At 48.6% G+C, this 12,443-nt stretch overlaps 1 protein-coding gene across 1 annotated transcript in view; it reads left to right on the top strand.

Annotated features, from left to right (window-relative positions):
• Positions 1-5,083: 5,083 nt before the first annotated feature.
• The window catches only part of CYRIA (CYFIP related Rac1 interactor A), a 107,678-nt gene continuing 100,318 nt past the window's right edge, over positions 5,084-12,443 (top strand). The window contains exon 1 of the mRNA XM_061210593.1: positions 5,084-5,163. The gene's annotated coding sequence lies outside the window, so the exon portion shown is untranslated. The remainder of the gene's footprint in view (positions 5,164-12,443) is intronic.

Genomic DNA, 12,443 nt, shown 5'->3' with positions numbered 1-12,443 from the left:
TTAAACATAAAACATTCATATATTGCTATCAGGGCTTGTAAAGAAACTCTGTAGGGTCAACCATTCTGTCTGGTGGGAATTTTAACATGGTTCTAGTACCCAGCTGTGTTTTTAGCTCCCTACCTCTGACACAATCTCTGATAGCAAGAGAGAGAATCCTGGTCTATGTCTGAATCAACCTGTCTACTTGCTCACTGATATATTTCCTGCAAAGAAAAGAAACTATTTGTAAAGAAAAGGGAAATCTGGTTGTCCAAGGAATTCAAGGCTTGGTCCTAAACTGTAATCCACGACACCTATGTTTTATTTTCATGGCTGTGGCCAGGACTCAGTTGATGCCTTGAACAAGTTCCATCAAGCCTTAATTTCCCTGGCTATAAAATGAGTATGGTCAGAAGTGACCCCTACCTAACTGTCTGTGATGCTGCACAGATGACTAGGCTATGCCTATAAAATGCTCTCAGCCTTTGCTCAAAGGCCCTCTTACACGTGTCATTACTTTGTTGGTGGTGATTTTGGAGATGGTGTGAGCTTTGCAGGGTGAGGTTGAGTCCCCTAGACGGGCTGGCTCACTTGGTCAAAGGTGCCAAAAGTTGATACAATCAGCAATTTCTGGATTTACCTGGTCAGTTAAAGATAGAGATCAACTGACCTATGGAAGAGTATCAAAGGGTTTGGACTTAGAAGAGAATGGAAGTCATATATTCTTGCAAATCAGAGAGAGAAGTAAGAGAGAATGAAAGCAGAAATAAGTTTATAATGCAAATAATTAAAATCACTTTTAAAATTTGCTAGCTGGGTTAACCAGGCACTGTGCTAGGTACTCATTCACTGTCTGCACATTCATTATCTCACTCATGTTTCTATCTGGCACCCAGTAGACACTCAGTAAGTATCAGTTGCATAAACAATCCTTTATGGTAAGTCCTATCATCCTCCCCATGTTATATATGTGAGAAACAAGGAAGAGGGAAGTTCTGCCCAAAGTCATGGTGCCATAAGTGGAGGAGAAGAGTGCAGATTTAAACCTGACCTCACTGCAAAACTCCTGCATGGCCCTCATGCCTCCCTGCCTCCAGGTGCCCATTTTCTTTCCCTATTATCACTCTGTACTTCATCTCTGTGCTCCCTTTCAGTTTCTGAACTATGTAATTTTTCTCCATTCTTGACCATCACTGGACACTATTTTTCCAGACCCTGAGAATTTATTGTTCCTTCTTATTTTGGGCGGGATGGGTGGATGGTGTTGTTTATAACATTTTACCGATCTTAGAAGTCAATATCTGTATCATCCAAATATGCCACACATGAGGGATCCACTTAATTTGGAATGTTCCTTACATTTGAAGGCAGGACTATTCTCAAGTAACTGACAGGAACCTAATCAGGTCCTTGACATTCATATGGGAGAAGACTCGAGACATTTTGCTGCTTTATTAATATAAGTTTATAAATGGTTGGGAAAATCTCTAAAGAAATGGATTGAATGTTTCATTCATTCAATTGGCATTTATTATGGATCAATTTTTTTATGTATCAGGAGCTCTTTGAGGTGATGGAAAGATACAAAGACCAATAAGACAGAGATTCTGGATGCAGAGTTTATAGTCTAGTCTGGAGACACATACAGCCTACGTTCATTATTTGTGGATTCTGTATTTGTGAATTTCCCTACTTGCTGACCTCAAAATCACTACTCTTGGTACTTCTGTGTCACTTGTCAACATGCACCAAGCAGCAAAAGTTTGAGTCACCAAAGAGCATACTCCTAGCTGAGGTTGACTAAGGCAAAGTTCTGCCTTCTTATTTCAGCTCTCATACTGTAAACAAGTGCTCTTTTTGTGGTCTACGTAGTACCATGTTTTTCACATTTTTGTGCTTTTTGTTGGTGATTTCACTGTCTAAGATGGTCCCCAAGCATAGTGCTCAAGTGCTGTCTAGTGTTCCTAAGTGTGAGGCTGCGATGTGCCTTACAGAGAAAATATGTGTGTTAGACAAGCTTCATTCAAGCATGAGTTACAGTGTTGTTGGCTGTGAGTTCAATGAATGAATCAACAGTATATATTAAATAGATGTTTTTAAGCAGAAACACACATAAAACAAGGTTATATACCAATGAGTTGATGAAAATGTTATCACCAGAAGCTCACAGGAACCTAACCTTGAATTTCCCCTAGGAGCAATGGTTCAGTATTTGCTAGGTCAGAGTTTGTAGTGACTTCATAGAACATAGTTACTGGGAATAACAAAAATCAACCACATATAAATTTATCAGATCCACACAGCTTTATGAGTGATATGATAAAGGTATGAATGCAATACCATGAAAGCCCACAAGAAAGAACATTTGACTTGGCCTTGGAGAGTTGAAGGAGGCATTATAGAGGGGTTGCTTTAGAACCAGGATTGTAAAACTGAATAGAAACTCAGTGAATGAACCAGGACGGAAGGTCATTTAAGGCAGAGGAGAACCATGTGCAAAGAAAGGGAGGTCTGAAAGAGCCTGACACACTCAGTGATTTAAAAAGTGATGAATTCAACTGTGTTAAGTCATAGGCTCCAATTCAGCCACAGGCAAGGATTTTCAGCCATTACCAGGTTTCTCTACATAGTTTGGGCTGTGATTTTTTGCAACAAGGAAGTGTGCAGTGTGTCAGCCATGAAAATTGGCTCAATATTCATAATCAAATCTATTATGCTCCCTCTGAAGTCTGGGCCATGTTTCCGTAGAAACCCTTAGTTGCATAAAGGAACCCTGGCCTGTAATTGGCAAGAAAACCCACCACCTTTGGAAGCCATTATAGTAATGCCAGAGGGAAAGCACTATATAATTCCTGGGGAACCAAGTGAAGTGGGAGGGCAAAATAAAGACTCCTTCCCGCGGAGTAGCAAGCAGAGAGCACTGTGGGGGTTCAGCCTTCACTCCAAGTCCTCATCTAGGAATCAACCCACCAACCACCAAGTTTGAAATGAGCACTTACTGTATGGCCAGCATTATTCAAGGCACTAGGAGGCAACACACACACACACACACACACACACACGCACACAACTATTCTTTCTTTCACAGCTACAAAGAGTTGACATCAGCCCTCACATCAACCTTCTGAGGTAAGTTTTATTATTCTAATTTTAGAGATGAGAAAACTGAAACTCTAAAGGCCTAAGTAACTTGGGTTCACACAGCTAGTGAGTGATAGAATCAGAATTTATGCTCAGCTTTGACTCCAAATAAAATGGGGGTTTTATCTGTGTCTCAGATAAGGTCCTTGTCATCAAGAAACTTGCATATGTGATGAATTGAGGAGTAAGTGGCTCAGATTGTCAACTTTATAGGAATTCAGAAGAAAGAAGTGTGAGCCTATAGTCCACCACTGTCCTGAAGGCATCATTAGCATTGGAACCAGCGGTCTTTAATAGCTGGAGATGGAGGAGGGAGACATCCGAGGTACGTATATATTTATACACATGAGCAAAGGTTCAGAAGCAGAAATGTCTTTCGAAGGAAGAAGAGGAGCTATGCTGAGAAAGGGAAATCTAATTTGTCCAGAGATTTAGAAGGAATGTTCCACCTGTCCTAGGATGGATCTCAGTGGATGGAGAGGAGCCCTGGATGGGATCAGCCCTTGTTGTTTTGTCTCCAGAGGGGATGCCCATCATTTGCAACCTTATTGTTCATTCAATAAATATTATTGTGTACCAGTTTGTGCCAAGCAGCATTCTCAGCACGGCAGATGCTTCAGAGAATGTGTTTCCAAATGTGAAGGAACGGAACCTGGTGCATGGAGGGCGGCGCTCAGCCCCTGGTTCATGATGGTAGTTCTCTCCTGATCATTCTCACTGCTGCCTCCTTTTCTTCCTCCAGCCCCCTGTCAGTCTTTTTATTTGTGGCTCCAGTCAAGGCTGCCCGGTCCCCGGGAGCTCCCAGGATCAAGTGCAGCCTTCTCAGGCTGCTGTTCAGGGGCTCTACTCTCAGCCTCACTTTGTCCAGCCCTTGGTACCGTGACCACACCGGACCTCTTCCCACCTGAGCGTCTCCTTTGTCCCTCTACCTGGAGTGCCCTTGACCCCATTTCCTGCCTACTGAAGTCTAATCAGAGTCTGGAGGAGGCTGGGATGGCATCAAGTCCTGCATGGGGACCCTGGAGCTCAGAAAGTAAAAGGACTTGGCCAAGGTCTCCTGAAGCTTTCTGCACTCCAGGACCTGGGCGCCTTATGTCGCAACCCACACATTCCTGCAGCAACTGACACAGCCCCCAGCATATGGCTTGGCCCATTGTAGGGGTTTGATAAAGTTTCATGATTGACTGGGAAAGGAAGCAGGAGAGGCCTGGGCCTGCAGAAGGGCCCCCTCAACAGGAGCTCTGACTCACAACCTGTTTGGCACTGCGCAGCCCTCTCTGGTTTCCTGAATCTCTCTCTCTAATGGCAGATGTTTTAAAACAATGATCATGACAATGACATTGTAATCCCCTACTTTCCCTTGCATCATAGAATTTTTTCAAGTGTTTTTGCAGACTTGCTCTTAAGGGTAGTTACATTTTTTGGACTAAGTATTTGCAAAAACTTTTTTTGGTGGTCCCATCAGATAACGGCGGCCCCCAGGGCTGGAAATCTGTTAATAGTATGTGCGGGGAGGACAGGGCAGAAAGCTGGGATCAGGAGCAGACTAATTAAGGAGTGGGGTGGAGGTTGGGATGGTCGACTGGGTGCATGAGCAGTAATTTGAGGGCGGGTGTGCGTCCAGAGATGGATCAAAGGGCCTTTCTCCTGTCTTTTTTTTTTTTAGAGGCATAGTGGGTACGGAGGGATTCCGTGTGTAGAAGCAGCAGGGGCACATCCGGGCTTCCTCCTGGAGGGCAAAGCCAGCGGCCAAGGCCTAGAAAAAGACAGGGGTTTCTGCGTGCGTAGATGGTCAGCACGAGGGATCTGGCGCGGGTCTGGGGACCCTGCCTGGTGACGGCAGGGGTGGGGCTCCCCGGGGGCTGGGGCGGGGCGGCCGCAGCGGGCGGGGCTGGAGGCGGGGCGGGGCGAGGCGGGGCGGGGCGGGGCGGGGCTCCGGGGCCGTCTCGCAGGCTGCGGCGGCCGCGGGAGAGGCGTCCACAGCGGCGGCGGCTGGGGCAGCGGCGGACCGGCGGCCGAGCAGGGCGGCGGCGGCTCGGGGTGAGCGGGGCGCGGGCCCGGCGGGGGCGCGGCGGGGAGCGCGGCCGGGGGCCTGCAGGGAAGCGGGCTCGGGAGGCGCCCGGCGAGCACTGCCATCCTTCCCCAGCTCCGGACGCAGCCTTCGGGGGAGGGCGGGAGGGAGAGCCGAGGACCCAGTCTCTTCGCCCTTCTGCAGCGATCGCCGTCCAGATGTCCGACTAGGCGCCCCACTGCCCCTTCTCCCGAGGACAGCTCCCTGCTTGTGTTCCAGGTCACCTCCCTCGCCCCTCAACCACTCAACCTCCTCCCCCAACCCCCAACGCCAGGTATCTTCAGCTCCAAAGCCATTCTTCCAGAAGACCCCCCGACTCTGCTTCCCCATGCCCACCACCAGAGGCCCGGCTCCCCAGCACTCTGTACAGCCCCAGAGGCAGAGATGACCCCCGTCCCTAGGGCCTGCACACCTGGACTCTTCTGCTGCCACCTGCCAGGGACTCTTCTTAGCCAGCCAGCCAGCTGCTGTGCCCCGGACCCAGGCCTCCTTGCCGTCACTCTCCTCCATCTCAGAATCCCAGACTGAAGAAAGGGACTTTAGGGATCCTGAGCTTTGGGAACAATTTGACCCACTTCCCAAAAGGCTGATTCTGGGCCAGCCAGGCTATTTGGTGGAGACACCTGTCTTGCCTGCCGTCGTCGAAGGACCGGCAGGTCTCTGGCAAAACGGGCCAGCGGGTCCCTGGGTCCTCCTCCAAGCTGCCCTGACTTGCTGACCAGTGCCCCCAGAGACCAGGACCAAGAGCTTTGTCATTTAAGACCTCCAAAGCTCTTTGCCGACCCCACCCCCAGTTCCCCAGAATCCCGCCCCTGCTGTGTGGGAGTGCAGGGTCCAGCACTGATGGGCCACCATCCTGGCCCTGGCCTCCCCTCCCATGCCCTTGTTTCCCGGCTGCCTGCTCCCCGGGGAACCCAGGGTAGAGTAGTGGAGCTGGGATTCAGGGCCTCGGTCTTCCCCCCCAGCCCTTTGGCCTTCCTTCCTTTCCCTGTTAGAAACTTTTCCCCTCTTTCGCTGGTCACCATCACTCTGGTTGGGCCTGGGCCATCTGCACAGCGCTGTGTCCCCAGGGCACAGAAAGCTGGGCTGGGACCACGAAGGGCTGGGACGTGTGCTGGGCCAGCATGAGGAGGGTGGCTGCTAGCCAGGTCAGGCTGGGTGCCTGGGCCCGGGGGCCAGAGCTTTAGGGTGGGTCGTTGGCTTTCACTGAGCCCCGAAGGGGGTCCGAGGGCTTGCTTTGCTGTGAAGAGAGGGGGCAGAGCAGGGGCTGTTTTTCCTGCCTGCTTCTGACTGTCTTGTGTTGCTATGGTGACAGTTTTGCCTCTCTTCCTTCTTCTGACTCTTCTGGAAGCTGGTTTTTATTGGTCTGTTGTTCTGTCTTTTATGGCTCTAATTTCTCCTTTCTATTTGCTCTGAAATAAACAGTCATAAACATGGGCGCTGGGCCCAGGCTGGGGGCTGGCAGAACTTCACCTCTTCCTGGCCCCAGGCTCCTGTGAGAGGAGAGTAGGGGAAAGAGGTGGGGACAGACCTGGCCACACTCCCTCCTGGCCCCAGCTCTGGGAGGGCGGCAGAGGCATCACAGTCTCAGGCACACAGCGGGTAGCACGCTGCCTCGGTGCTAATAATAGACCCAAGTGTGATGGAGAAGCCCGCTAATGTTATTTCCTTTCATCTTCAAGGCAGCTCTGCGGGGTAGGGGCCGTCCCCACTTTGCAGATGACAAAACTAAGGTCAGAGTGAGCTGTTTCCCTCAGGCCACTCTGCTTTTAGCACATAGTCGGCGCTGAGATTTTGTTGAATGGGTGGAAAAGTGATGGAGCTGGTGCGCAAAAGCCCAGCTCGCTGCCTGGCCACCCCGAGGGCTTCCGGGTCCTGCTCCCAGAGGACCAACAGAGCCCCCTAAACCCATGTGCTGGGATACTCATTGAAGGGTTTTCCCCAGTTTCCCCGCTGGACTCCCACGGAGGCCACTGCCAGAGAGCGGCCTGTCAGGTCCCTCGTGCACCCTTGACCCTGCTGTTGGGGACTCAAGTTGGGAGGAGAGTCAAGGCACTTGTGACTTCCTGTTTATGCTCAGCACCCAGAAGCGTTCAGTTTGCTTTTACTCTCAGGGCTTAGATGCAGCCGGGTGAGTCAGGGACACCGAGAGCCCAGGAGACCTTCCCAAGTCAGCCCTGGGCGAGGAGTTCAGAGCTGTCCGGCCCTGGGTCACGGACGGTCAGCTGTCCGCGACACTCTCCAGAGAAGCTGCCCCCCTTTTCCCTTTTATATTTTTCCCTTCACCACACACTCTTTTCTTTCCCATCCCTCCCCTTTCTCCCTTCACATTGCCAGTGCGCTAGACCTGTTTGTAATGAGCTGGAAAAGCACCATGGTAGCATGAAAAAACCTGGGAGTCAACAGCCTCATTGTCAAATTCCAGCCCTGGGGCAGTCAGTTCACTCACACGGGCCTCAGTTTCAACCTTTCAAATGGGGTTGATAGCATCTGTCCGAATGGTTACATTTGCTTGTTTTTGTAGGATGGAATGGAGTAGCTTACAGGGATTGCTTTACAAAGTTGAAAGCCTGAAGGGCCCATAATGTTCTCCTCCTGTTGGGAGGTCTCAGTGTTAAAGAGACCCCAAACCACTGCCCAGAGATCAAGAACTGACTTAGGAATAATTAAGCTGTAAAATCTCAGGAGTAGAGGCATTCTGTAGTCATCTTGTCCAGAGTTGATGCTGAATCAATCCATTTCTTCATTTATGCGCCTTCCATTAACTGAGCATCTACTCTGTACCAAATACACTTTGGGGAACTGGGGATTTAAAAAACATGAACACTATTCCTGTTTTCAAAGAATGTAGTCTGGGGGTAAAGGCAGTCATGAAAAGAGATCCTTATGATACCATCGAAGAAGTGGTGTGATCAGGGAAAAGGCAGGGAGATGTGGAGCCCAGAGATGGTGACTTGACTAGCCACCCGCCCCTTTATGGTTGAATCAGGCAGCCTGTGCTTTGAGGCTGAAATACAGCTCTCTTAGCACCGCCCACCTGGCAAGCCCTCGGTCAGGCCCTCGCAGCGATGGGTGATGACTCCCGAGCCCATCACTCAGCTCTGTGAACAGTGTCGGGAGAGAAGCATGTGGCAGGAGCCAGCCCTGCCTTCATTGCTGAGTCTTTTCTTTTTTTTTTAATTTATTGGCTGCGTCGGGTCTTCGTTGCTGCGCGCGGGCTTTCTCTAGTTGCAGCGAGCGGGGGCTGCTCTTCGTTGCGGTGCGCGGGCTTCTCATGGCGGTGGCTTCTCTGGTTGCAGAGCACGGGCTCTAGGCGCGCGGGCGTCAGTAGTTGTGGCGCGCGGGCTCTAGAGCGCAGGCTCAGTAGTTGTGGCGCGCGGGCTTAGTTGCTCCGTGGCACGTGGGATCTTCCCGGACCAGAGCTCGTACCCGTGTCGCCTGCATTAGCAGGTGGGTTCCCATCCACTGCGCCACCAGGGAAGTCCCCTTGCTGAGTCTTGACTCATCCACTCATAGTAGCCTCTAGCTCCTATTTCATCTTGGTCAAAATCCTTTTGCAAAGGCTACATGAATTACCTGACAAGGCAGCATGGTGATTGGGAAGAAAGCGGACTTTGGGAACCAGCCATGAGCTCAAACTCTACTACTACTGTGTCCTAAGTGTGGGATCCTGAGGGAGTATCTAACCTCTCTGAGCCTCAGTTCTTGTATCTGTAAAATGGCAATAATGAGACTTGCCTTCTAGGAAGTGAATGATCTTATGTATTTATAGGGTCTGGCATGGTGCCCACCTCACACTTGCTGTTATTCAGTTATATTGATTAGAAAAGAGTTCTCAGTTACTGGGCCTCTGCGTCCTCTTAGAACCATGGTGGGGAGCTCTTTGGACTAATTCTGGCCTTCAGAGATCCATTCATTATCTGGGACGGTTAAAAATTGCCCACGCTCAGGTTCTAAGCACTGCTGGTTAATCTTTGAGTTATCTCTCACCAGATAAACAATGTTCTACAACATGGTGATACTGCAAATCAGCAACACTTTGATTTCCTCGAAGGGGAACAGATTTGAAATGGCAACAAACACCCTGAGTTTCAAAAACATGTTACTCTAAGAATACTTTAATTTGATGTAGTCCCACTTGCTTATTTTTGCTTTTGTTTCCTTTGTTTTTGGTGTCAAATCCAAAAAAATCATTGCCAAGACCGACATCAAGGAGATTACCACCTATGTTTTCTTCTAGAAGTTTTATGGTTTTAGGTCTTGGATTCAATCTATTTTTTGAGTTACTTTTTGTGTATGGTGTAAGATAGTGGCCCAGTTTGGTTCTTTGGCACGTGGCTGTCGTTTTCCCAACACCATTTATTGAAGAGAGTGACCTTTCCCCATTGCATGTTCTGGCTCCTCTGTCAGACAATACTTCAAAATGAATGCTTCGCATTTTTTATTCTGGGCATGTTTAGCTTCCTGTTATTTTTTTTTAAATTACCCTATCTATGGATAGACATTTTCTCAAATCATCACTGCAACTCTGTGACATTAGTATTATTATGCCCTTTTGACAGTAAAGGAAACTGGGGAAGGTCCCTTGCACAGAGTCCGGCAGCTAGTAAGTGGCAGGGCCAGAATTTAAAACTGGGCCCGACTTGCTCTTCGTGCTAGCGTACACAGCCTTGTCATCTCCTTGGCTGGCATGTCAGTGACTTAAAATAATTGTGTTTGGAGTATGCAAGCAGATTTTAATGGGGGTGGAACCGGTCAGGGCTGTAACTCGGACCCATAGTAAATATTTAGAGACTTTATTAGGGTTTTGTTCTCAGCACAGCATGAACGAGGCTTTCAGCAGTTGGCTGAGGCTTCATTCCTAGAAGTGGTGAAGAGGAGTTTGGCATGTCCGAGTTCAGAAAAAATGTTTGGTGATGCTCAAAGTAGCTTCCTTTGCCCAAGAATGGGTTGCTAGTTTGTCGCTGAAATAAATTCAATTGATTTTAGAACCGAACGTATGAACGGAAAGCATGACAGGTGCACCCCAAGGATCTAGGAACGGAAGCAAGAAGGTCAGAAAATGTGGGTCAGTGGCCCTACAGATGCAGGGGTTGTTGGGATTCCGTCTGTCAGTGTAAGTCATGTCTAGGAAGATGGAGGTAGAAAAGCGATTACAGAATGGCTCACTCCTAGCCTTTCCTGGGTAATTTAGAAGCTGAATTTCCCTGGTCTGAGAGCCCCATTGTCCTGAAAACGGTGCCATGTTTGCCAGCAACATGCTTACCTGGTCCAGCTTAGCTCTGCAGACAGATCCGTTTCTATTTGCAATTATCTCAGGGCCTGAGTCTGGTGTCCGCTTATTTAATGACTTCACTTTCTAATAAAAATTCTGTATGGCATAGATAATTAAATCTTTAAAATGAAACTGGGGATATGGGGATATATGTATAGGTATAGCTGATTCACTTTGTTATATAGCAGAAACTAACACAACATTGTAATGCAATTATACTCCACTAAAGAGGTTAAAAAAAAAAAAATGAAACTGGGGAAATGGGATGCCCCCAAAGAGTTGAATTGCAGTTTTATGATGGGTCAAGTATAAAAATGAGATCATTCACTCATTTGCCGAGCAAATGTGTACGGGACAGGCTCTTGCCTTGTGCTGCGCTAGATGGAACACAGTGATCGAGATGGCTTTGTCCCTGGCCTCAGGTAGCTCTCACTCCAGGCGGGAAACACACACCTTAAATGGAGCTTGGAGAGTGTCAGAGAGAGTGCGGAGGGCGGGGAGGAAGGGGGGAAGTCATTGTTTCACCTCTTATGGCAACACCGCCCCCTCCCTGCCCGTGGGTGTTGTCTGTGGTGCACCTGAATCGCACCTGACACGTTGCAGGGAGAGGAAGCCTGAAAGAGAAAAGTACAAGCCTGGACGGCGAACAACCCGGCTCTGCTCTCAGCCCCGTCCTCACTGCCTGCGTGGAGGAGGAGGAGCAGACACGGTAGTCCCCCCACCGCCGCGGTTTCACGCACCCACGGTAAAACTTCGGTCTGAAAATATGAAGTGGAAAATTCCAAAAATAAACAACTCGTCAGTTTTAAATTGTGCACCGTTCTGAGGAGCGTGATGAAATCGAGCACCTTCCCGCTCCGTGCCCCCTGGGATGTGCATCATCCTTTTGTCCAGCGTATCCCTCCTGTGAGTCCCTTAGCACCCATCTTGGTTATCAGATAGACTGTGGCGGTATCACATTGCTTGGGTTCAAGGAACCCTTATTTTACTTAATAATGGGCAAGAGTGGTGACGCTGGCAATTCGGATGCGCCGGAGAGAAGCTGTAAAGTGCTTCCTTTCAGTGAAAAGGTGAAAATTCTCAACTTAATAAAGAAAGAAAAAAAATCTTTGCTGAGGTTGGTAAGATCTAGAGTAAGAAATTCGTGCTAATTTTGCTGTCACACCTCATACGGCAAAAGTCACGGCTACATAAGGAATGTTTAGTTAAGATGGAAAAGGCATTAAATTTATACAATAAGATATTTAGAGAGGCCACATTTACATAACTTCTATTACAGCGTATTGTTATAACGGGTCTATTTTTTATTAGTTACTGGTGTTATCTCTGACTGTGACTAATTTATAAGTTAAACTTTATCATAGGCATGTGTGTATAGGAAAAACCATAGTATATGTAAGGTTCAGTACTATCTGTAGTTTCCACTGGCGGTCTTGGAACATATCCCCTGAGGATAAGAGGAGACCACCGTACTTCACTTTCACTGTAGGTAATATGGGAAGGTTGGATTTGGTGACTTAGAAGGGTGCTTCCAACACCTAGCCGATGATTCTAATAAACCCTTGGGCTTCTGTCCCAAAGTGACAGGTGAAGAAGCAAAACCTGGCAGCCTTAGTCAGCAAGGTTTCAGAGACAGAGCTGGGATGGGGAGAGAGCCGAGGGTGTTTTCAAAGAACAGAGAAACCTTGCGCCCCCTCGTAGAAAGGGAGCCAAGTCTGATTGAGCATCCAGATAAATAGTTGAAAGTCAAGGCTGTTGACGAAAGGGAGAGCCAGGAGGGATGCAGGAGCTCAGCAGCAGTGGGAAGGACCGTCACCAGCTCACTCCCATGTTCCAGGGTCTCCACCGCCTGGGATGTGGAGGGCTGACCTCAGAGACGCTTTGGTCACTGCAGAATGCCCTTCTGTTTTAAGTTAATGTCTGTTTTAAAAAATCATTTGGTTTGATGATTTCCGGGTTTTAGAATAAATTAAA

Source organism: Eubalaena glacialis, chromosome 14 (genome assembly GCF_028564815.1).
Source record: "Eubalaena glacialis isolate mEubGla1 chromosome 14, mEubGla1.1.hap2.+ XY, whole genome shotgun sequence".
NCBI lineage: Eukaryota > Metazoa > Chordata > Mammalia > Artiodactyla > Balaenidae > Eubalaena > Eubalaena glacialis.
Note: the sequence above shows the minus strand (reverse complement) of the source record. Positions and strands in the feature narration are given on the sequence as shown.